Genomic DNA, 24,477 nt, shown 5'->3' on the forward strand with positions numbered 1-24,477 from the left:
AATAAGTATGTCTGCAGCTTCTTGATTAGTAATAACATGCCTGACTGAAAGCAAAAGTCGAGAGACAAAAATCTTCATAAGGCTCTTCTGACCTTTGCTTAATGCCTGCAAAAGAGAGAGGTGTGATCTGAGCCCTGAGGGAGACCTTTCCAGGCATTAAGAGCGCATCCTGTTTCTTGTTCCAAGGCTGGTTTGTCTAATCTCATTTGATTCTGGGCACTATCATATTCTCCACTGCCAGTTAGCATGTCATATGTTACTGTTTTAATGCCATGCCGTTTGTTAGCTGTGCTTTGCTTTTTTGCCAAGTCCTCATACTCTGTTCTCCAAAGTAAGTATTGACCTCCTGTAAGACAAACTTTAGCAACCACAGCCCAATCATAAGGTGTCATCCATCTGGCAGCAAGAGCATCTAACAGAGTTTGTGTATATGGAGCCTGGGGCCCATACCTAGAGCAAGCCTGTTTCAATTCCTTTAGTAACTTCATAGGTAAGGGCTCTCAGACTGGTTCATCATCCTCAAACTCACCAAATACTATTGGAAAGCAGGCTGAAATAGTAGGATCCTCATCGGCATCCTTCAACCTCTTATGAGGGTAAGGTGCTCCATTACCAGTATATGGGGGAGGAGGAGGAGCTGAAGGAGATCTAGGTGGTCTAGGAGGTCTTGGACCAGATTTAGGTGCTGGGCCAGCCGGCTAAGGAACAGGTCGAGGACGCAATCACCAGAGCACCTGAGAAAATGAAAGACTAGAAAAGATGGGGTTGAGAGGGACGGAGTCAGCTCGTGACTGATTCCGACAACTTTATTGAGGGCTAACATACATATATATGCTCACAGGATTCACCAAATTTTAGATCAAAGACATGCATACGTGCAGAACTGCAGACACTAGTTTTAGCTCATGGATTTTATCTCAACTCCTTGAGACTAGCAGAGAATGGCACTGGCGTCTTAAAATCAGTTAAAGATTCACAGGAGCTTGATAATCTTGTCAGAGTCAGGAGAATGGGCAAATGGTGGCTGCAGCAATTTCCTTGAGGGAGGTGAGAAAGGCCAATTTGCACTTGAATAAATCAGGGGTGGCGGGACAGAGAGAGACCCTTTTGATCTCTCTCAGGGCCGAGAAGGGGCCAGAGCAGTCAGGCCGGCTCCCCGCATCTCCCCCTTTTCTTTTGACTAATGGCCATTACATGTCCCTCGAAGGAAATGGCCGCGTTTGCAAACAGGAAAACATCAGCAATCTTTTATTTATCATCTCAGATACGCATTGACAAATGCAAGGGCCAAAACACAGCAATAACAATATGCATATAATGATAAAAATTATAGATTTCCACCAACCACCATGAAACCAGGCAAATATCTGACTCCAAACGCTGGAGTCAGAAAAATCCATAGCGGCTACTTGTTGTTTCATATCTTCTAAAGCATCAGAAACATTTGAGGAATAATCAGGAATATATACACAACACTCCATTTTTATTAAGGCACATGTTCCCCCTTGAGAGGCTGTTAGAATATCTAAAGCCATACGATTTTGTAGAACAGCTTTTCTCATCTGTTTTTGTTCTTCATTAAGAGCTTCTAAAGCTTTTCTCGTATCTGTCAAAGTTTGTTTTGTAAAATTGTTCAAAGCTTCTACCCTGAGCATAATATCAGTGGCTCCTAAAGAAGGCACAAAAATTGAGGCTAAATAATCATACCAATGAAAAACAGAGCGTGACCACCGGGCTTTAACATAAGGTAAATTAATAGGATGACTAATTTTTTGCTTATGAATTCTCCCAGGGGCAAACACAAACCCTAGGGTACATCTCCCCACCCATCCTACAGGGAGCCAGGGCCAAAGGTTGTATCCACAAATCCATCGAGTGTTATTTGGGGCTACCCATCTTATACTAGGGCTATTTTCCCAATCTGTCCCTGGCCATTTGACAGACTTGTTGGCAATAAATGTTACATCCATTACAGTCTTACATTTGTGGGTAGGCAATAGTCCCATATGTTTCATGTGATATCCTGGAAATTCTCGACCTCCAAATGTTGGTACATGTGTCTTTTGCTCCCAGCAAATGTCAGTAGGGGTCAGTAGCTGTCCTTTTTCAGGGGTCATCCAGAAATATTCATCCCAAACTTGGTAGTAGTCACCCTCAAATCGATCAAAATCATTAGGAGAAGAAACAGATCTATTTTCGTAATATAAGTACACATTAACAATTTCCTGATAACTTTGTGTTACATTGAAATAAAAAGAAGAAGCGTGTAAAGGATCAGAGCATTGAGAATCTATATCAAAATTAACTGTATTTAAGCTTCGATGTTTCTTCTGATATTCTTTTAAGAAATCACATAAAGCCGAAGTTTCATTTTTTTGGAAAAGGAAACACCCACCAAGGCAATCCTTCAGAAACCGATAGTGGCAAGCTTGTGCAGACCCAGCAGGCTGTTTCATTGTAAAAATCAGCATAAGAATGAGCCCAGGAAACGAAAGCATTGGCTTCAGCCTGAGGGAAGGCCTGATTCATTACGGCGCATGCCAAAGCGAGAGTTATGTAAGCCAGCGCATGTCAAGGTTGGGCCGTCTCTGCAGCCATCCCCCTTGCTTGAAGAATAAACTCATGCATCTGCTGATTTGTCGGGAGAAGATTCCTCTGCTGTAAAGTCAGCCGACCTAATTGCTGATTCAGTGATCTCCTCCGTCTGGCGTACCAGCCTTTCCAGGAGCCAGCGCGGTGCTTCGGCATCCTGTGGAAAAACACATACATGACCCCCTCCCCCAAATTAACACGGGATCTGGGCCATGCCAGTTATTATCCAGCGGGTCTTTCCACAAGACCATCGGCTTTTTGCTGGAAATCTGAGGGTCCCAAAATCTCTGTGCAGCTGAATGTCCTTCTTTATCTAAAATTAAAAAATTTAAAATATATAAAGCGTGGTTAAGGTAATTTCTGGGTAGAAGGGGGTAGAGCTCCCCCCTCTGTATTTTTTGAAGCTGTAGTTTCAAAGTTTGATTAGCACGTTCCACGATGCCTTGACCCTGTGGATTATAAGGAATGCCTGTTTTTAGGGTGATAGAGAAAGAAGAACAAAAATTTTTGAAGGCAGAGGAAACATAGCCGGGGCCATTATCAGTTTTTATAATCTTTGGCGTGCCTAAAACGGAAAAAGCATAAAGACAATGCGAGATAGAATGTTTTGCGGCTTCACCAGTCTGTAAGGATGTCACAATATATCCTGAAAAGGTGTCAATAGATACATGAACGTACTTTAAACGACCAAAGAAAGGGACATGAGTGACATCCATTTGCCAAAGATGATTCGGTAGGAGTCCGCGAGGATTAACACCAAGGTGTGGAACTGGGAGAAACTTAGGGCAAACAGAACAAGATTTAACAATTTGTCGTGCAGTTTCTCGAGGGATTCGAAATTGCAAACGAAGAGTATTACTATTTTGATGATGTAGTGCATGTGATTGCTGTGCGGCTTCCACCTGTGAAAGAAAAACTCTAGTGTGAGAATCAGCTATTTGATTTCCCATAGATAAAGGTCCAGGAAGCCCAGTGTGGGCACGTAAATGTCCAAAGAAGCAGGGTAAAGTGTGCTGTTGCAGCAGAGACTGAATTGAACGTAACAAATGTTGAATGTTAGAATTCACAGTAGAAATAAATAAAGGGAACGGTTTCTATATATTGCAAAGCATGAGCAATGTATTTACTATCAGTAAACAAATTAAAAGACTGTGAGAGATATCATGAGCATACTTTATGAACGGCTGAAAGCTCTACTTCTTGAGCCGATGCATAGTTCATCTGCCAGGAGAAAGGAGTATCATTAACCACAAAGGCAGCGGTTCCATTGGAGGATCCGTCAGTAAAGATCATAAGAGCATCTTGAATAGGAACATTAGAAACATTCTTTGGAAAAATAAATGAATGCTGGCTGGCAAAATGCAAAAGTTTATCAGAAGGTAAATGATTAATAATTTGACCTCTAAAGGAGGAGAAGGCCAAAGCCCACGAGTCATTAAACTGAAAAAGCCATTCCTGTTGTTCTTTGGTATAGGGCACATAAATGTAAGCAGGATCAGCTCCCAACATTTCTCTGGAAAGACGCCTTCCTTTGGCAACGAGGAGGCTAATGAAATCAAAAAAAGGAGTAAGAACTTTTGAGGGATCCAGGTAAATGGATCCACTCTAAGGGAGCATTTTGATATAACACTGCTGTTGGGGTATGTTTAGAAGGAAACACATATAGTCCCCACGGTTGAGAAAAATCACAGTAGGTAGCAAAATGCTGAGAGAGGGCCTTTTCAACTAATGCCAAAGCAGCTCGCCCTTCATCATTTAATATTCTGGGAGAGGAAGGATCGGTAGGTCCTTTTAAAATATCGAACAAAGGCTTCAATTCTCCAGTAGTCAATTTTAGATAGGGACGGATCCAATTTATGTCCCCTAGTAATTTCTGAAAGTCATTTAAAGTCTTCAGATTATCTTTTCGAATCTGAAATTTCTGCACTCGAAAGGTCTCGAAATTCTCCTTCTCCCATTAACATGTCAAAAGTAACCTGCAGCCCATTACGGCGGTTAAGATCCTCAATAATGCTACAGACCTCGCCGTATTCTGAGCGCCACAGGAGATAATCACCTCCTGAGAGACAGGCTCGCGCAACAGCCTTCCAATCATTAGGAGGCAAGTATTGAGATGAAAGACTTTCAATTATGGTTAGAGTAAACGGCGCAGTAGGCCCGTATTGGGCGCACGCTTGCTTTAGTTCTTTCAGCTGTTTAAAAGGCAGGGGCTCATGATACCTCCGACGATTAGCATCTTGAAAGACAGGGAAAATCATAGAATATCCCTCAAGATTTTCACCCTGTTCTCGGGCTGTTTTCACAGCCATTTGTAGTGGTGAAAGTACTGGCTTTTTTAGGCTAGATGGAACATATACAGGCGCTGTTGGAATCATAGGCGCTTCTGCAAGAGGAGAGGGAGGGAGTGGGACGGGCGGTGGCTGCGGGTCAGGATCTAAGCCGGCTATAACAGAGGGAGTTTTAGAATGCAACGGCTTAGTTGTATTCATGGGCAATAAGTCTAGTTGTTCCATTCTCTGAGATATGGATGTTAGCATCTCTCTAACTTCAGAAAAAGGGGAGCCTTGGTCTTTATTGTTTTGTTGAGTTACTATAAAGGCATCCCATCCTTCTTTGTTATGCTCAAAAGCCTGCTCTTTTAAATCGTCCTCCTCATCAGGAGAAAGTTCCGAATCTGAGTCTTGTTCGAGAGCAGTAGTCTCATTATCATTTTTTCTAGAACCTGGAACAATTGGGGAGTCATATATGTGCTCCGCTACCCGTTGCGGGGCACCTGAACACTTGGGTGTTATAAGTTTCAAGGCTGTTTCAAGCTTTCTACTCTCGTGTTCTGGGTTTAAACAATCCCTTATTAGAGTCCATAGAGAATAAGCATCAAGAGGAACTTTGTCCGGTCCATGGAGGGTATAGACTGTTTGAATTTGCTCTCACACCTTTGCCCAAGTTTCAAGGCTAACAGTTCCTTCCTCCGGGAACCAAGGACAAGTTTCCTCCACAAAGGCAAGAAATCTTTCTAGTTTCTGTTTAGACACAGAAATTCCTCTAGCTTTTAGCATAGTTTTTAACATAGAAACAAAGAACTGCCTACTACTACTTTGCCCCATAAATTTTTACTCTCAACTATACCCTCTCCACTCGCAGTTTTCCAACGATACCTTAATAGGTGAGGTTTTCTCCCGGGATCACTTTCAATATGTCGAGTAGCTGTGTGCTGGGATCCGCCCGCGTCCCTGTTCGGGCGCCACTTGCCGGGCCAGCCGGCTAAGGAACAGGTCGAAGACGCAATCACCAGAGCACCTGAGAAAATGAAAGACTAGAAAAGATAGGGTTGAGAGGGACGGAGTCAGCTCGTGACTGATTCCGACAACTTTATTGAGGGGTAACATACATATATATGCTCACAGGATTCACCAAATTTTAGATCAAAGACATGCACACGTGCAGAGCTGCAGACACTAGTTTTAGCTCATGGATTTTATCTCAACTCTTTGAGACTAGCAGAGAATGGCACTGGTGTCTTACAATCAGTTAAAGATTCACAGGAGCTTGATAATCTTGTCAGAGTCAGGAGAATGGGCAAATGGTGGCTGCAGCAATTTCCTTGAGGGAGGTGAGAAAGGCCAATTTGCACTTGAATAAATCAGGGGTGGCGGGACAGAGAGAGACCCTTTTGATCTCTCTCAGGGCCGAGAAGGGGCCTGAGCAGTCAGGCCGGCTCCCCGCATTTAGGAACCTCTAGCTTTAAAGGATTTTTAAGAGTGCGTGGCTTAGTTTGAGACTTTGCCACAGAAAAAGTACAGTTTCTCTCCTCATAATATCTAGCTGCAGCTTCTTCCAAATCTTCCTCATCTTGAGGGCTCAATTGATAATCATTATCATTCAAGCATGCTGCAGCCACTATCTCCCTAAGTTCTTTGTAATCTTCTTGTTTGGGATCCAAATTATCTTTTTTAGATGGAACTCTTTCAACCTCTGGGGTAGGGTCAAGTGCATCCCTAATTAAATTCCAGGGAGAAAAAGTCTCAGCTGGAATACCCTCAGGGCCATGATATGAATAATACTGTTTAAGTGTTTCTCCTACCTTATGCCAGGTGTCCATACTTACGGTGCCCTCTTCAGGAAACCAAGGGCATTGCTCTTGTACAAAAGAAAAGAAAGATGATACAGTGGACTTTGAAACCTTAATTCCTCTCTTCATTAATAAATGCTTAATTATATCAGTAAATAACTGTCTTTCCTTAGAGTCTCCATTACCCATGTTCTGAAATCTCTAATAAAGGTCTCTAATAAATATCTCACTGTTCACCCATCTCACCCTACCTATCTTATGCAGGGGGGTCTGCAGCACCCTAGATGAAGTCCTAGCCATCCCGAAAATGCAATATTAAGAGGCTTACCCTTTGGCTCCCTGTTCGGGCGCCACCTGCTGAGGTCCAGCCCTGGCAGGACCAGGAATACCCAAGGGATGAGTGGCGTCGGCGAGGAAGAAGACAGGCAGACACACACACACACAGATATTGCATAGAAGAGGTAGCCTTTTTAAAAAATTTTTAGGATAGCTCAGTTTTTATAGAATGAATGTTACCTCCCCCTTAAATCACCACATATTACATCAGATATTGGTTTGTGCTTCCATCAATATTTTTTTCCCCATGTTTTCCCCCTAAGCATTCATCTAGAATGTTTCCCAGTACAGGGTTTATACTTAAATGTCCCATACATAATCTTCTTCCCTCAATGGCCTAACATTCTCACTCTAACAAAAACAATGTTTCACAAATCTCAGGTATAGTGTAAATTCTTTGGACAATAAAACAATACATGGGAAGGGTTACAGGAACATATTTGACATTTCTGAAAATAGTACCATGAGAGAAACCTGATATTTTTCTTTACCTAAAACCACAAAATCTCAATTTACAACGATTAACTATTAAAGAGCAAAAACACCTCTAAAGTAGCAAAAGACCTCTATTAATAGTAAAATAATGGCAGTAAAGCTGGTTAATATAAATCTTCTATTAAAATCCTATATACCCCATTTTCTAATTTTACAAAAATACCCATAATATCCCATGTTGTTTAAAGAAAGGGAAACAATGAACAAATAGCAGCAAGGAAATAGCAATAGTGAAAACCCTTTCAACCAAGGAGCAAGTAAACTAAAGCAGTATATCTACTTCTAAATCTAAATACCTCTACTCTTCTCTATTCTAGAACATTATAATCTTTTAAGCAAGCAGCCAAACTATACCTGTGGCTTTTTCTTTTATGACTTGATGTTCATGGTCATGCCCTGAGCCAGAGCAATCTTAAGCATTTCCAAAAAGGCTTGGACTTTTCCAGCGAGGCCTTATTACTATATATTATCATTCCCAAAAATTAATAGAAAGCCCAACAACAGTAAGACAGAAGGAAGAAAGGGACATACCGGTCCCCTGGGACAACCTCGAGGGGAAGAACTGCCTTGCAGGTTCCTTTCTCATCCCCGTGGCTCCGGAGGGGACATATTGGTCCTCCGGGGCAACCCCATGTGAGAAAGAGCTGCCTTGCAGGTTCCTCTCTCATCCCATGACCTTGTCGTGGACTGGGTGCATCCCGGTGGCTCCCAACAGTGTACCAAGTCACTTCAGTCAAGTTTGACTCCCTGTGACGCTGTGGGTTGTAGCCTGCCAAGCTCCTCTGTCCATGGAGTTCTCCAGGTAAGAATACTGGAGTGGGTTACATGCCCTCCACCAGGGGATCTTTCTGACACAGAGATTGAACCCATGTCTCTTGCTTCTCCTACACTGGCAGGTGGGTTCTCTACCACTAGCACCACCTGGGAAGGCTCTTAGATCCCTGACCAAGGATATAATCCCAGTTCCCTGCATCCCTGCATTAGAAACATGAAGTCTTAATCATTGGACCTCCAGAAAAGTCCCAGGAGGTGATCTTTGATTGACCAAATTGAGGAAATAAGGAGTCAAATGAAAGAGATCAGCATTTCCCAGGGCACTACAGGTGGGAGAGCAGGAACTCTGAGAATAACCATCCAGCCATCCACAGAGATGTGGACATAACAAATCCTTGCCCTCTTTAGCCACTAATGTCTGCACTAGTTCAACACCCAGTTCTAGAAAACTGCAGTGGGTGTGTACTTCTCTCTTGGCAAATCTTGCCCATCCTTCATGGTCCTGCCCACCTGCCACTTCCTCCCTCTTCCTTGGTGGAAACCATCACTCCCCCTCTCAACCACACTGCTCTTGATTTCTGCCTCTCTTGGGATGCTATATACCCACCTCTTAGGGTCAGAAAATGTCATCATGAGATGTTGGGCACATTTACAACCAGAATCTAATTACATCTACTCCCCATTACTCCTCACAGGCCAGAGAATGACCAATGATCTCAAAATATTTTTCCCACTCATAAACCCAAGCTATGAATTGTGATGCTTTTTTCTCTGAAAACAAAACTGAGGTTTAAAAAGGATGTGACTTGCAAAGTCACTGAAAAGGGCTGGGCCAGGCTTAGACCCAAATTTACATTCACAAAATAATCCCACCTCCATTTGTACATATTGGTGTGATTAGCTTCTGGAAGGAAAAGAACTTGCTTTTGTACTCTAGATGTGAGAGTTCACAATACTGGCCCTACCCTGCCATCCTGTCCCTCACTCATAATGTGTGTTGCAGACCCAGTGACCCAGAATTAATCTCATCAGAGATATGTCCCCATCTGCCCTGCCTGCAGACACAAAACACTCATTCCTCATGTTCCTTCTCTGGCTGGTCTACCCTGTGTCTGTACATAGCTTCCTCCTTGTCTCCCACAGAACAGAGGAGAGGTGCTAAGTTGGAGCTGACTGGTCAGGGAGGAATAAGTAACATGCTATTCTCTGGCCCTTCGGATCCCACATCTGGGAAGGGGAAACAGGGCAGTAGGGCTGCAGGGCCAGACTGGGATTAAATGGGAGGCTTTGACCAGTGTTCCCAGTTGGGGAGTAGGGTGGAGAAAGAGAAGAGTGAATCACTCTTTTCATTGATGAATTGACATGGAGCTCCCTTCTATGTCACAGTCAAGGCTGAAGTTACAAATGAGGGGTAGTGGCCACATCATGGAGCTTTCAGTCCATGTGATATCACAGCTGAGGTGAGAGGTCATAGTAGTCCCTTGGGGAAACTGAGACTCAGACGGAGGGTGAAGAGGTCCGCCCCTGGTCATTCATCCAGTGACAGAGCTCAAGTCTCTTTCCCTTCTTCCCGGCTCCTCTGGCTGCTACTCTGGGGCTCAGAGGACTCAGAAACTCAAAAGTGCCAGGATAAGTCATGGGGTTGTGGCCTCGCCCTCTTCTTCATCTCAGGGAGGGAGGAGCTGGGACAGGCAGGTTGCAGGATGGAGGAGTTTCTCTGAGAAAAAATTGCTGCTTCTGTGCTGTCAATCAAGGCAGAAAAAATTGGGGGCTGCTTCTGTGCTGTCAATCAAGGCAGAGGAAGAGAAACCTGCTAACTGGAGCTGCTCTTGTCCTGCCCATTGAGTGACAGGACCACAGATGATGGAGACATAGAAATCATTCTCTCCAAGCATCTCTCCCATTTCTCAAGTGGGCAGAACCAAGGAGAGGGCTCACTACAGAGGAGTAGTGGGATTTGCAGGAGAGCAAATCACTGATGCCACAGTCTGGTCTCCTTTGTCACAGAACTAGCTGTGACCCAGGGCCTGGCATGAAGTGGAAATGCAGGAATCAGTGAAGGCTCTGGAGATGTGGTCAACAGATCCCTCCAGGAAACCTTCTGGGATCACAGCACCTCCCTCCATCCTCTCTAATGCCAGTCCTGCCCTTTGGGACAGCCCCTCTTCTGGAGAGGTGCTCAGGAGAACTTCAAGTGCTGGTCTTTTGGGATGCTGTACTTGAGCTTGTGGGCTTTGGGAGGGATGTGATGTCTCCTGCACTTCGACGGGCTTCCCCACTGCAAGACAGAGCTGAGTGATGGCCCAGAGCAAGATGAAATGTCTTAATAGCTGAAGAGATCCTGCTAATTCCATGCACTAAAGCCCATGCCCATTATTTACAGGAAAATTCCCCAGGCTCTCCTTCCCAGCCTGCTGATTGCTATTTTATGTACAATACTAACAGATTTGGAATTCCCTTCCTTTGTATTTACCTTCTCCAATTAGCCTTTTGAGATTCTCCTGTCAGAATCAAACCCTCCTCTCTGGGATAATAAAAGTCAAGTAGATTCTGATTCACGTCTCAACATCCTTACTCAAGGGCAGGGTGATCTTTTGGAACTGATTTACTTTCTCTGAGTCTACATTCACCATCGATAAAATGGGGATGATAGTCCCTGCCTCCAAAGTTGTTGCGCAAACTGAACAGTTGCATGTAAGGAGCCAGTGCAGTGCCTGCTACACAGTAGGTGCTCAGAAATCAGTAGTGGCGAATGGTCTGTTTACCTCAGTTAGAGTTCCCTCCCCAGACTATTTTACATTGACCTGTGTGTCTGTTTCTCAATCTAGAGTGTGAGTTCCATGAGGTTAAGAATGCTTCTGGCCTTTGTACATGTCCCTTTGAAGCACAAGTCCAAGCCCCTTGTTGTGTAGCCCTTCCCCCTCCCAGCCTGAGTCTAGGCTTACCCACGGTGGTGATGGGCTGGCGGTAGGACATAAGACCAAAGCTGTACTGGAAGACTCCACGGCCATAGAAGAGTGGGATGGAGAATCTCGTGGTTTTTAGAAGTCGGTCCTGGAACCAGTGCAGCCAGGAGCCAGGCGAGTTCTCAACCTGGTCATATATGTCATTCTCCCCAAAGGAGAAGATAGGCACCAGAGCTGCCCTAGAGGGAGACAGGAGAGTGGGCGTGTGGAGGGGAAAGAAGGCACAAGCTGGTCACCCAACTTCCCTCAGGGACCTATGAACAGGAACTCAAGCAGAGGACAGAGCCCTGGACCAAAGTAGGAGGCCTCAGGTGTCTCCCAGGTCTGCCATGGCCTAGCTTTATGATTTCAGGCAGGTCATGGCTCCTCTCAGGGCCACCAACTGGCATTGGGATTGTTACCAAGTACAAGCTCGTTCTGCTTGCTGAAAGATAAGCCAAGGAATCTGAGATGTACTGTTGGGATGAGGAAGGGGCTTTTTCAGGAGCTGTCTGACTGAGAAAATGGCAGGCTAGCACCTCAAAATAGCCATCTTGTCAGGGCCTGGCTGCCAGGTTCTTTAATGGATCAGAGATGGGGAGGAAGTGAGGAAACAAAGTAAAAATACTATTTGATCCTTGCAAACATCCCTTAAAATGGTAAATTTCAGGTAGGGGAATGTGTTAGTTTCACTTCCTCGCAATCCTTCACAGGTGGGTGGCTCAGTTATCTCCCTTAGGCAGGCCATTATGTGTGCCTACACTAACAAAATGTAGTTTTCATTCTAATCCCAAAGAAAGGCAATGCCAAGGAATGTTAAAACTACCACACAGTTGCACTCATCTCACACACTAGCAAAGTAATGCTAGCTAGAGGATGGATGGCATATCGATTCGGTGGACATGAGTTTGAGCAAGCTCTGGAAGCCTGGCTTGCTGCAACCCATAGGATCACAAAGAGTTGAACACAACTGAGTGACTTAGCTCAACTGAATACCAACAACAGCTGCAAGACGAGGGTTTAAGGCACAGAAGCAGATCCAGCATAAATTCAAAATTAACCCTTCCCAGTTACATAACAGGGAGACCAGAATACTGCCAAGAAACGTCACAGGTATAAAACAACTGCAAAATTTCTGGAAAAATCTCTTCGGCTCTGGCTTGTTTCTTTTCTTCACAGATATTTTAAGATGAGAGACAGCTCTAAGCTATGCCCCAAACTCCATTCACCCAAATTCCCTAGGTCTCAAATGTAACACAAGCTTTCAGCAATATAATCCATGAGACTTAATCCTTTAGTCACAAAATCTTTATTCTAGAATCATCTCTGGGTGTTTGGGCATGAAACAGTACATTGATCACCAAGACAGACTCTTCATTGTCAGTGGATTGAGATTCTCCTTGCCAAAATAGAATCTGCATTTGCCTCTGCAATCTTCCCTCCAAAATACAATCCTTGCCAATATCCAGCTAAACTCTGAGCCCTCTTCCCGATATCCATGTATCAGGGTGAGCCTGATGAAGCCCTTGTGATTCCACAGCACCAGCTTGTAGGCTCCAGGCCTGGCATTCAGTGCTTCCTTGACGCCCCCAACAATGATGGACAGTAGGTTGCCACTTCCTTTCCTCCTCAGAATGTGAAGAGCACCCTCCTTGTCTGATGAGACCAGCCCTGGGGAGAGAGGAAGGTAGTCACATACAGTGTAAATGAGGAAAAGATGGTTCAGGACTATGTGGCCTGGGTTCTACTCTAGACCTCAACTGGCAGTTCCCTGATGACAGGTACTGAGCACTATCCCTTTTTCCAACTCTCCCTCCACATTCATCACTGAGCACAGAGCTGTGGGAAATGCTTCTTTGGGTCTCAACTCCTTGTCTACCACACATTCACTTGGAAGAAGTACAGAACATTTGACCGCCCTCCTTAAAATCCCTCCTCATGCCTTCAGCCCTCACAATTCCTGGGATACCTAGAGTAGGAGAACTCACACATTGACATGGCATAATCCCTAAAGAAAGGGAACCAGAACCACATGTTCAGCATCATCAAATGAGAGCAGATGCCTGGGAAAACTGAGAAGAAGCCCATGCTCTCCATGCACAAGTTGGTAAAAGCTCCAATCACCCCATTTCCATGAGGGTAGAAGCCAGTGAGGTAGTTCCGAGAGGGGTCCAGCTCTGCGGTCTTGACCAGCTGAAGGAACAGAAACCTGGTGAATCAGAGCTTCATCTTGTGCCCATGCTGGTCTGCCTGCTGACTTTCTGTGCTGACCTCTTTTATGTGCCCCCTGTGCCCAAGAGCTTTCTCATCTCCATGTGAGTGTCCTGAGATTAGAGACGGCCTGTCTGAACATCCTTGTTCCTGGTGCAGGCCTGGAGCAGAGGAGATGCTCTGGGAGACCGTGGAATGAAGAGGGAGAGAGCAGACCCATGAATGGATGAAGCCGATACAGCCCACCAGGGAAGAAAGGCCCCCTGCACAAGGCAGAGGCAAGACTCCTGGGAGGGTGACGGGGACACAAACCCCTGTCCTATGTGAAGGGAGACCTTGTCCCAGGCAGAGCCTGCACAGAATGAAGGAACCATTGCAGGAAGGGGTGAGCATCTCTCCAAGAACTGTGGCAGCTGGAGTTCAGTCCTGGGTGGAGGGCTGACCCCTAAATCCCTGTGACTCAGTGTAAGAGATCCCAGTGTGCTGGGAAGTGGGGGTGACGAAGAGGGGCACAAGTCCCTAGTGATGGGAGGGGAGGGCTCAGGGAGGTATCCTGCCAAGTCTGCAGCACTTCCTAACACCTGGTCACAGTCTGCCCACAGCACTACATCCCTGCTCTGGCCTTGGCCTGGGTAGATACTGCTGCTCTGGGATATGAAATCTTCCCATAGAAACCCAGCTCCTGGACTGAAGTTCAGCATGAGGTGGAAGCAGCTTGTCCTGGGGAAAACACAACCTGCTTCTCCACCACTAGCTGCTCAGGAAGCCCATAGGTTGTGTTTAGCAAGTTCCAATGCTCAGACATAGTCTCCTAATTTCACTAGAAACTACTATTAGGAGGCAGCTCTAGAGTAAGAGTCATAGAGTGCAAAGACTTGTGATGTGGAGTAGCTTCAGTAGAGTTGTTAGGACAAGGAATGTTGCTTGCTTGCCGTCAAGCCAGCAGCCACTGTAGCTGCCACTGACAATGGACCTTGAAAGAAATTCAGGATGGAGAAAAATAGGATACTGGTGAGGATGCACATCAAAGGAATAATTGTAGTGAGCCCAGATTTTGCATCTCTCCATATGTAGAAAACCATTAATATCATTATTTGAACTTGCTCTTTGACAGGCATTAATCTTCTGATGTTTAACTACATACTTTTTTGTTTTTTTTTTTTTCTCAGCAAAACCACATAAATCCTGACTTCTCCCTTACCTTTTGGAACAGCTCTTCAGATATTACTGAGAGACTATCTCCTGACTACTGTCCTTCGTAAGGTCTCAGAACAAAGCCCCTCATAACTTTTAGGTTGTGTGTATCTTTTCAGTAGACTGCAGGGACTCCCTGGCCCCCTACCTCCTACTGCCTTAAGATCTCTGCAAGGCTTGTTCCTCAGGTGTGTTGATGACTTGGGAGTTCTTTTTTGTTGTTGTTGTTGTTTTCAGTTTTATTTATTTATTTATTTTACTTTACGATATTGCATTGGTTTTGCCATACATTGACATGAATCTGCCATGGGTGTACATGTGTTCCCCATCCTGAACCCCCCTCCCACTTCCCTCCTCTTCCCATCCCTCTGGGTCATCCCAGTGCACCAGCCCCAAGAACCCTGTATCATGCATCGAACCTAGACTGGTGATTCATTTCACATATGATAATTTACATGTTTCAATGCCATTTTCCCATATCATCCCACCCTCACCCTCTCCCACAGAGTCTAAAATACTGTTCTATACATCTGTGTCTCTTTTGCTGTCTTGCATACAGGGCTTGCCAGTCATAGTGCTACCTACAGACCTCAGTTCAGGACAGAGGCATCAAAGTACATGTCATCTCTCCTTCTGTCTTCTCTGCCTTCTGCAGGTGCTGATGCCACAGGCCTGCACTGGCCAGCAATCCCAAACTCTGTGCAGGTGGAATTATTGCAAATCAGGTTCATTTTCCCAAAATTTCAATAGTGCCCAACTGATAAAACCTCCAGGGGAGATACCTAGCTAGAGGAGGAACAGAAGAGATATAGATGACACAGACACAGAGCCATCCCACACAATTTTTCTGCCAGAGATGCAGTTGACAGCAGCTCCAGGTGTGAAATAGAGCCAGAGAGCATCTCCAGGTGTGAAAAGAGAACCAGATGCTGTCCTTAGAAGCCCCAGGATCACCTAATGTCTTATGGAATCCACAAAACCCAATGATGTATGTGGCAGCATTTCTACTTTACACAGGAAAAAATTGAAGCTCGAGGAGCATGTATAACTGACTCAAAGTCATACAGCTGGCATGTTGCAGATTCTGTATTAGAAACTTCATTGTCCACCTTCAGACATTGAATACGTGTCTTCAGACGTCAAATACACAGAAGACTAAATATTCTTCTCTTCTGTGTCCTAAGGAAAGCCACTTGTCCCTGCCTGGCACTTCTCTGTGTCCCAAATGCACTCCCCTTCTTGTCCCCACTGGACAATTAATCATCACAGCTGCTTACATCCAAGGGTTTAGTCTGTCTGAGATTTAGGAAAGGAGCCAAAGATATGTTCACTCAAATTCAGGGGCTGTATCACTAAGGACTGATACTTGGGGCCAGAGTAAGTATCAAAAATAGACATGAGGTATCCAGAGTCAGAGACCAGAGATTAAGAGATAGGCAGAAGAGGAGTAATCAGACTGTTTTGTGGATCCATGGGGAAACTGAGATTCAGAATGAGCAAAGCTCTGTCCAAGGAAACACAGCATATTAGAATTGGGGCAGGATATATCCTGAGGGCTCTCTGTTCTGCTTCTATCCTCAAAGCTAATGCACAAACCTTAAAAGCAGTAAAAAGATCCTGCTCTATATCCTTGCTCACACCTTCCTCCATCTCTGGATGTCAGACTCATCATCTGATAAAGTGTGGTCTAGATGCTCTCTTAAAATTTATGTTTACTACAGATTCCTTCACTCCAAACTGGGACTACTGATGGTTTTACACCTGTAAGATACTTAAGTGTGCTGCACTACATAGCTTACAATGTTCCTCAAATCCTGTACATTCATCAGTCATCATAGTGACCTCACCTCACTGAAGTTGGAGAACCATAATCAGACAGAAACTGACTCTTCCTCTAGCCACATAGTGGTGATAGCCTATCACCTATCTCCCAGCCCTGTATTCTGCTCACTGCACACAGTGTCTCACTTCCCCATAGACACGTGGAGTTTATGGTACTGACCACTCCCTAGTCAGCCCCATACTCACCGAGATGGGGTAATAGTCCTTCAGGTACTTCCATAAGGTCAAGTGCTTTATGAAAGCACTCTGCCTGCCCCCTTGCCATGGTGTGTCTCGATCCAGGTACTACCAGATTGCATATAGGATACTGATCATCCAGAATCTTGTGAACAGGAGGCCTATGAAGACCACGTAGCAGACAAAATCTGGGAAGGGGAGCAGGAACAATTAGTGGTCAGTGATGTGAAGGAATGAGCTTTCCTTTATGCCCAGCCTGCACTGTCCTGTCCAGTTCTCACCCTAGGAGGAAGAGATCAGCTTCCCAAGGCTTTAAGAAGGAGAGAATGCAGTCAACAGCACCAGTGTCACATTGAGAGCCTGGAGTTGGCCTAAATTCAAACTTGCATTTTCCCACTGCAGCAGACTGCTTTCTCCCTGGGTCTTGCCCCTCCACCTCCCTCACTGTATTCACCAGGTTCTCCATAAATGCCTGGTGAAGATGTAACAGGATGAACTCTTTCTGGTATACATTCTTTAGAACTCCAGAAAAAAGATATTCTTTCTAGCCAGTACACTTCCTGTCTAACCCCAGCCCATCTTTCCACAGATAATTCCACCATGAAAGTGAAAGTGAAGTCACGTCCAACTTTTTGGGACCCCATGGACTGTAGCCTACCAGGATCCTCCGTCCATTGGATTTTCCAGGCAAGAATACTGGAGTGGGTTGCCATTTCCTTCTCCAGGAGATCTTCCTGATGCAGGGATTGAACCTGAGTTTCCCACATTGTAGGCAGACGCTTTACCGTCTGAGCTACAGGGAAATATATATCCCCCCTTTAGTTAAAGTCCGCCCATGACTTCTCATAACTTTGAGGCTCAGCTCAAGCAGTTCAGCCTGGCCTCAAGCTCCCTACTGCTGGTCAGACTCCTCTTACTCCAGCCTCACTCACCTGCCTACACCCCATATTCTGGCCACACTAATCTGCTCAGTGTGGATACAACTCCCTGAGCTCTTTAATTTACGCTGAACTCTTTCCTCTGCTGCCAGGCCCTGTCCTGGTGAAGGAGAGAGGGAGGAAGAGGGCTGCTCATGCCTGGCCTGATCATCAGGAGTGCTGCAGTTCTAGGAGCAGTTGCAGTGAGGAATTTCTCCCAGATTTAAGATTCTGAGTCCTTTTCACAGGCTAATCTCAGCTTTGACTCAGGGTGAGGTGGTCTGTGGGGCTGTCTTTAATCTGATGCCAATGGAGCCTCACTGTTAAAGAATATTGCATCTTTTCCATTCCATTCCCTACACTCAACACCATGTGCTCATACTCTTAAAGGTCAACCTCCACTTGTAGTCTATCTGAAAGTAGGGTAAACTGGGCCTGTCATTCATGGCCAAGTTCCCAGAGGAGATTTCTGACCCAGTCTGCATAGTACTTGAATGTGTGTGAAATTGCTTCAGTTGTGTCTGACTCTTTGCAACCCTATGGGCTGTAGCCCACTAGGTTCCTCTGTCCAGAGGATTCTCCAGGCAACAATGTAGTGAGTTGCCATGCCCTCCTCTAGGAGATTTTTGAGACCCAGGGATCGAACTCACATTTCCTGCAGTTACTGAACTGCAGGAAAATTTTTTACTGCTGAGCCACCAGGGAAGCCCAGTCTGAGCAGTAGCAAAATGCTTATTAAAGTAGTTTGGGGCTCACAGAGGCCCACTTTCTATAGAGTACCTACAATGTGCCAAGTGCTGGTGGTACAGTTGTGAACAATGGACAGGAGTTCCTGCCCTCATGGTGCTGACTTCAGTGTTGTGTTTAGGGTACTTTGTTTGGTTATTTAATTTTTATGGTGGTAAAATATATTTAACACAATACTTATCATCAAAATGACTCTTCAGTATTTTCTTTTAAAGTTTTCAATAAAGTATAGTTCATTTACAATGTTGTATTAGTTTCAGGTGTATAGGAAAAAAATTTGTTATACACATAAATATATCCACTCTGACTTTTCTTTTTATTCTTTCCCCATATAGATCATTACAGAGCACTGAGTAGAGATCCCTGTGATATACAGCAGGTTTTTATGTTATCTTTTGTATATACAGTAGTGTTATTTGTCAATCCAAATCTCCCAATTCACCTGTCCCCCTTATCCCCTGGTAACCATAAGGCTTTTTTCTGCTTCTGTTTTGTAGATAAGTACATTTGTACCTCTTTTTTGATTCTGCATATAGGTGATATTTGTCTTTCTTTGGCTATATCGTCACTCAGTTTTGAAAACTCTAGGTCCGTACGTGTTACTGAAAATGGCCTTAATTTGTCCCTTTTTATGACTGAGTAATATTCCATTACCTATATTACCACGTATTCTTTATCCATTACTCTAACGGATACTTAAGTGGCTTCCATGTCCTAGCTATTGTAAAGGTGCTGTTATGAACATTGGGATGCTTCTATCTTTTCAAATTATGAGCTCATGAAAGAGGTCTTATGGAGAAAAGTATGGAGATTTCTTATAAAACTAAAATAGAGCAACCATGCTATCCAGCATTCCCACTCCTGGGCATATACTTGAAATGGTTTTTGAGAGTCAGTTTGGTGGCATTAAATTAATTCACACTGTGGTGTAACTATACCAGCCTGTATCTCAGAACTCTTTTCATCTTCCTAAACTGAACTTCTGTACCCATGAAACAAGAACTATCCTGGTCGAGAGAATAGAACCAAGTTGTTAATAGCAGTTCCTTGTAGGGTAGGATTTGGGGGAGGTCTTTGACTTTTAGAACACACATTTTGTTTCAGTGTGTTAAAATAGCATTATTTGTTTTTCAGTCAGAAAAAGAGAATTTAAAAATGGAGGCATTTCTACTTGAGCAGAAACAACATCCCCATCTAAACGTCTCCCTCACTCTGGGCTCACCATTTAATTCCTGTCAGCAAGCAAAATCCTAACTTGGATTTTCAGTCCCTGAAGAAAGGGATTTTCAGTATTTTCAGTCCCTGAAGAAAGGAAATGCCTTCTTTCCCCTCATAACACCAAGAAGAAAAGATGCAAAACCCCACTTTACCAAGACCCAGAGAGGGTATTCAGGCTGGCTAACCTCATATAGAAAGCTAGTAGGATGAGCGGTGGTTTCAATTCAACTATTATGTCCATATCATGCTCTCAACATTCATTCATTAAACAAACATTTATCAACATCAACTCTTCTAGGAGAGGAGATGCAGATGAGAACAAGACCAACAATTTGAAAGGAGCTTACCTTCCTGTGTGAGTGTGTGAATTACAGAGCAGAGGAAATAAGCAGATTAAACAAGTAACCCACTGGAAAGTATTTTTTTCTGGGACCTGAATTTTCAGTGACAGGTCCTTGTTGACCTTTCTGGCCACCTCTTTGCCCCTCTCCAAACACCTGCTCTATGCCCAGCATGAACCATCTATTTACTATATGTGCAGCATTTACTGGCTCCCTGGAAACCCTTACTGCTGGGACATTTTGTACACTCTGCCCTGTAGACTCATCTCCTAATATCATTGAAAAAGAATCCCTTCTCTCCAGCCACACCCAGTCTCCCTAGAGCAGAAGTAAGTAATCCTTTCCAAAAAGGCTGAATTGTAAATATTTCAGATATTGGGGCTCAAGAGACAACTTGTAGGATATTGCATACACACAAAATCATTTAAAATGCAAGTATTTAAAATGTAAAAGTCTTAGTATACTGTATTGGTGTTTGTTTTTCTGACTTACTTTACTCTGTATAATATATATATATATATATATATATATATATATATATATATATATATATATATACCACTCCAGTTATATATATATATACACTTCACTCCAGTTTTATCCATCTCATTAAAACTGATTCAAATGTATTCTTTTTAATGGCTGAGTAATATTCCATGGTGTATATGTACCACAGCTTCCTTATCCATTCGTCTGCTGATGGGCATCTAGGTTGCTTCCATGTCCTGGCTATTATAAATAGTGCTGCGATGAACATTGGGGTACACGTGTCTCTTTCAGATCTGGTTTCCTTGGTGTGTATGCCCAGGAGTGGGATTGCTGGGTCATATGGCAGTTCTATTTCCAGTTTTTTAAGGAATCTCCACAACCATAGTGGTTGTCCTAGTTTGCATTCCCACCAACAGTGTAAGAGGGTTCCCTTTTCTGCACACCCTCTCCAGCATTTATTTCTTGTAGACTTTCGGATAGCAGCCATTCTGACTGGCGTGTAATGGTATCTCATTGTAGTTTTGATTTGCATTTCTCTGATAATGAGTGATGTTGAGCATCTTTTCATGTGTTTGTTAGTCATCTGTATGTCTCCTTTGGAGAAATGTCTGTTTAGATCTTTGGCCCACTTTTTGATTGGGTCATTTATTTTTCTGGAATTGAGCTGCAGGAGTTGTTTGTATATTTTTGAGATTAAACCTTTGTCTGTTTCTTCATTTGCTATTATTTTCTCCCATTCTGAAGGCTGTCTTTTCACCTTGCTTATAGTTTCCTTTGTTGTGCAAAAGCTTTTAAGTTTCATTAGGTCCCATTTGTTTATTTTTGCGTTTATTTTCAATGTTCTGGGAGGTGGGTCATAGAGGATCCTGCTGTGATTTATGTCGCAGAGTGTTTTGCCTATGTTCTCCTCTAGGAGTTTTATAGTTTCTGGTCTTACATTGAGATCTCCATTTTGAGTTTATTTTTGTGTATGGTGTTAGAAAGTGTTCTAGCTTCATTCTTTTACAAGTGGTTGACCAGTTTTCCCAGCACCACTTGTTAAAGAGGTTGTCTTTTTTCCATTGTATATTCTTGCCTCCTTTGTTGAAGATAAGGTGTCCATAGGTATGTGGATTTATTTCTGGGCTTTTTATTTTGTTCCATTGATCTATATTTCTGTCTTTGTGCCAGTACCATACTGTCTTGATGACTGTGGCTTTGTAGTAGGGCCTGAAGTCAGGCAGGTTGATTCCTCCAGTTCCATTCTTCTTTCTCAAGATTGCTTGGGCTATTCGAGAAAGATGGTAATGATAACCCTATATGCAAGACAGAAAAAGAGACACAGATGTATAGAACAGACTTTTGGACTCTATGAGAGAAGACAAGGCTGGGATGATCTGAGAGAATAGCATGGAAACATGTATATTATCAAGTGTGAAAGAGATCGCCAGTCCAGGTTGGATGCATGAGACAAGTACTCGGGGCTGGTGCACTGGGATGACCCAGAGGGATGGGATGGGGAGGGAGGTGGGAGGGGGGTTCAGGATGGGGAACACATATAAGTCCACAGCTGAGTCATGTCAATGTATGGCAAAAACCACTACAATATTGTAAAGTAATTAGCCTCCAACTAATAAAAATAATTGGGGAAAAAATAAATATTGAACTATAAAAAATAAATAAATAAAATAAATAAAATGTAAAAGCTATTCTTCGCTCATGGACTGTAAATACAAAAAAAATCAGGGGGCTGGTTTTCACCCATGAGTCTATGTAGTGATCCTTATTATAGATTGTAACCTTGTAATCAAGCAGGACCTATGCAACCTTCCTGGAAAATATCCCTCATGTCCTCTGCTTGCCTCTTATTTGTAGAAAATCTTCACCCTCCTAAGACTTCGCTAAATTTTAAAAATAATATTATTAAGAGAAATCATAAAGACAAAAAGAAAAGAAAACAGTCAAGCAAGAAAATAAATAACAGTTTAACCATTCCACAAATTTCAAAGACTGTTAGCTTGTTCCCAAGAGCCATAGATAATATTGAGGCTCATATTTGAATGGTTTTGCAGATACTGATCCCCAGCAGCTGGAGTCCATAGACCTCAGACCAGGGGAGGAAGTTGCTCACCAGCCTATAGACCTCAGACCAGGGGAAACCAGAAAGTTGATGATGGTGACCCCAAGTTACCTTACCACTGAGAAATCAGACCATTCTCTAGGAGCTGATCATGCACCCAGAATCTCTACCTCACCCAGTCTCTAGACACCATTCCCTGGTAATCAAAGGGGTTTCAGGCATTTTGAACCTTAACTCTCTGGACTCCTTGCTTGGACCCTGTAGTAAAACCTGGACTTTCTTTCACCACAACCCAGTGTCAGTAGAGGGGCTTTACTGAGTTCCCACAGCAGGAACAAATTTGATTTGGTAACAACTGCTCGCTGTCATCTCTCTCCCCCAACACCCCAACACAGAAGATTCCTAAATTACAGCTTGTGTCCCACAGATTGGACCATGTCAGTCCTGTTCCTAAGGCCATCTTGGGGATCCCCTTTGCCTTGGGATAAGGGACAAGCGTCTGTTCCTGGCATCAGAGGGTCCGGATGCCTTTTCTCAGCTTCCCTCTTTCTAGCTCCAGGCCCAGGGTTAGATGACTCTCTGTCCTCCTCCAGACACTCCCAGGTCCTAGGCTGGGTGAGATGGGCATGGACAGTCAGAGACACTCCTGATGGCAAAACAGCCCCAAGGCCATGTGAGCAGGATGTCCTTCATCCCAGGTGACCCCCAGGCACTAGGTTCAGCCTTGGGACCTGTATCTTTCTGCCACCAATGCACCATGTACACCTGAAGTGGCAGGTGCCCATGGCCTCCCAGTCCCATCTCAGCTTTCCTTACACAGGGCCAAGAAACTGAAGATCCACTTCAGGACTGCTAAGGTCTGCTGCATGCGTTCCAGTGGCACAAACAAAGGTGCGAACTCAACCATGTTGATTCCTCTGCTTGCTCGGGAGACTTCTCTGAGCTCGGCGGTGGTCTGAGACACCTGCCAGTTTTTGTTGCTGACAGAGGTCGCTAAGCATTTGTGAGAGCTGGGGGTGGGTGTCCATCTAGCCCTAGGGTCTCATTGCACCAACCTGGCCACCAGCAGTATCTTAGGTAAAATCTTTAAAATCACCTGGTCTGGAGTAAACTTGTTACAGAGCAAGAGAAGTTCAGTGGATTCTTCAGGCAACACAACATCTGCCAGATTACCTTTGCTCAAATCTTGCCCATTACTTGGCAAGTGAAGCAGCAAGTAAAGGGCAATCGTGCCCTCTTTTCACCTACTGTATTACTTGGTTGAAGTAATTATCTTCTTTCACCTGTCACATCCATGGTTCCCTTTTATAGATATGCAGTTCAATTCAGTTCAGTTCAGTTGCTCAGTCGTGTCTGATACTTTGCGACCCCATGAACTGTAGAACGCCATGCTTCCCTGTCCATCACCAACTCCCAGAGCCTACTGAAACTCATGTGCATTGAGTTGATGACGCCATCCAAACATCTCATCCTCTGTCATCTTCTTCTTCTCCCTCCTTTAATCTTTCCAGCATCAGGGTCTTTTCAAATGAGTCAGCTCTTCACATCAGGTGGCCAAAGTATTGGAATTTCAGCTTCAGCATAAGTCCTTCCAATGAACACCCAGGACTGATCTCCTTTAGGATGGACTGGTTGGATCTCCTTGCTGTCTAAAGGACTCTCAAGAGTCTTCTCCAACACCACAGTTTAAAAGCATCAATTTTTCAGCACTCAGCTTTCTTTATAGTCCAACCCTCACATCCATACATGGTTACTGGGAAAACAAAAGCTTTGACTAGATGGACCTCTTTTGGGAAAGTAATGTCTTTGCTTTTTAATATACTGTCTAGGTTGGTCATAGCTTTTCTTCCAAGGAGCAAGTGTCTTTTAATTTCATGGCTGCAGTTTCCATCTGCAGTGATTTTGGAGCCCCCAAAAATAAAGTTTGCCACTGTTTCCCCATCTATTTATCATGAAGTGATGGGACCAGATGCCATGATCTTAGTTTTCTGAATGTTGAGTTTTAAGCCAACTTTTTAACTCTCCTCTTTCACTTTCACCAAGAGGTTCTTTAGTTCTTCTTTGCTTTCTG

At 44.0% G+C, this 24,477-nt stretch overlaps 1 pseudogene; it reads right to left on the reverse strand.

Moving 5' to 3' along the window:
- Window positions 1-9,815: 9,815 nt before the first annotated feature.
- Window positions 9,816-23,313, reverse strand: LOC136175742 (2-acylglycerol O-acyltransferase 2-like; annotated as a pseudogene).
- Window positions 23,314-24,477: the final 1,164 nt, after the last annotated feature.

The sequence above is a fragment of the Muntiacus reevesi genome, chromosome 9 (genome assembly GCF_963930625.1).
Source record: "Muntiacus reevesi chromosome 9, mMunRee1.1, whole genome shotgun sequence".
Classification (NCBI taxonomy): domain Eukaryota; kingdom Metazoa; phylum Chordata; class Mammalia; order Artiodactyla; family Cervidae; genus Muntiacus; species Muntiacus reevesi.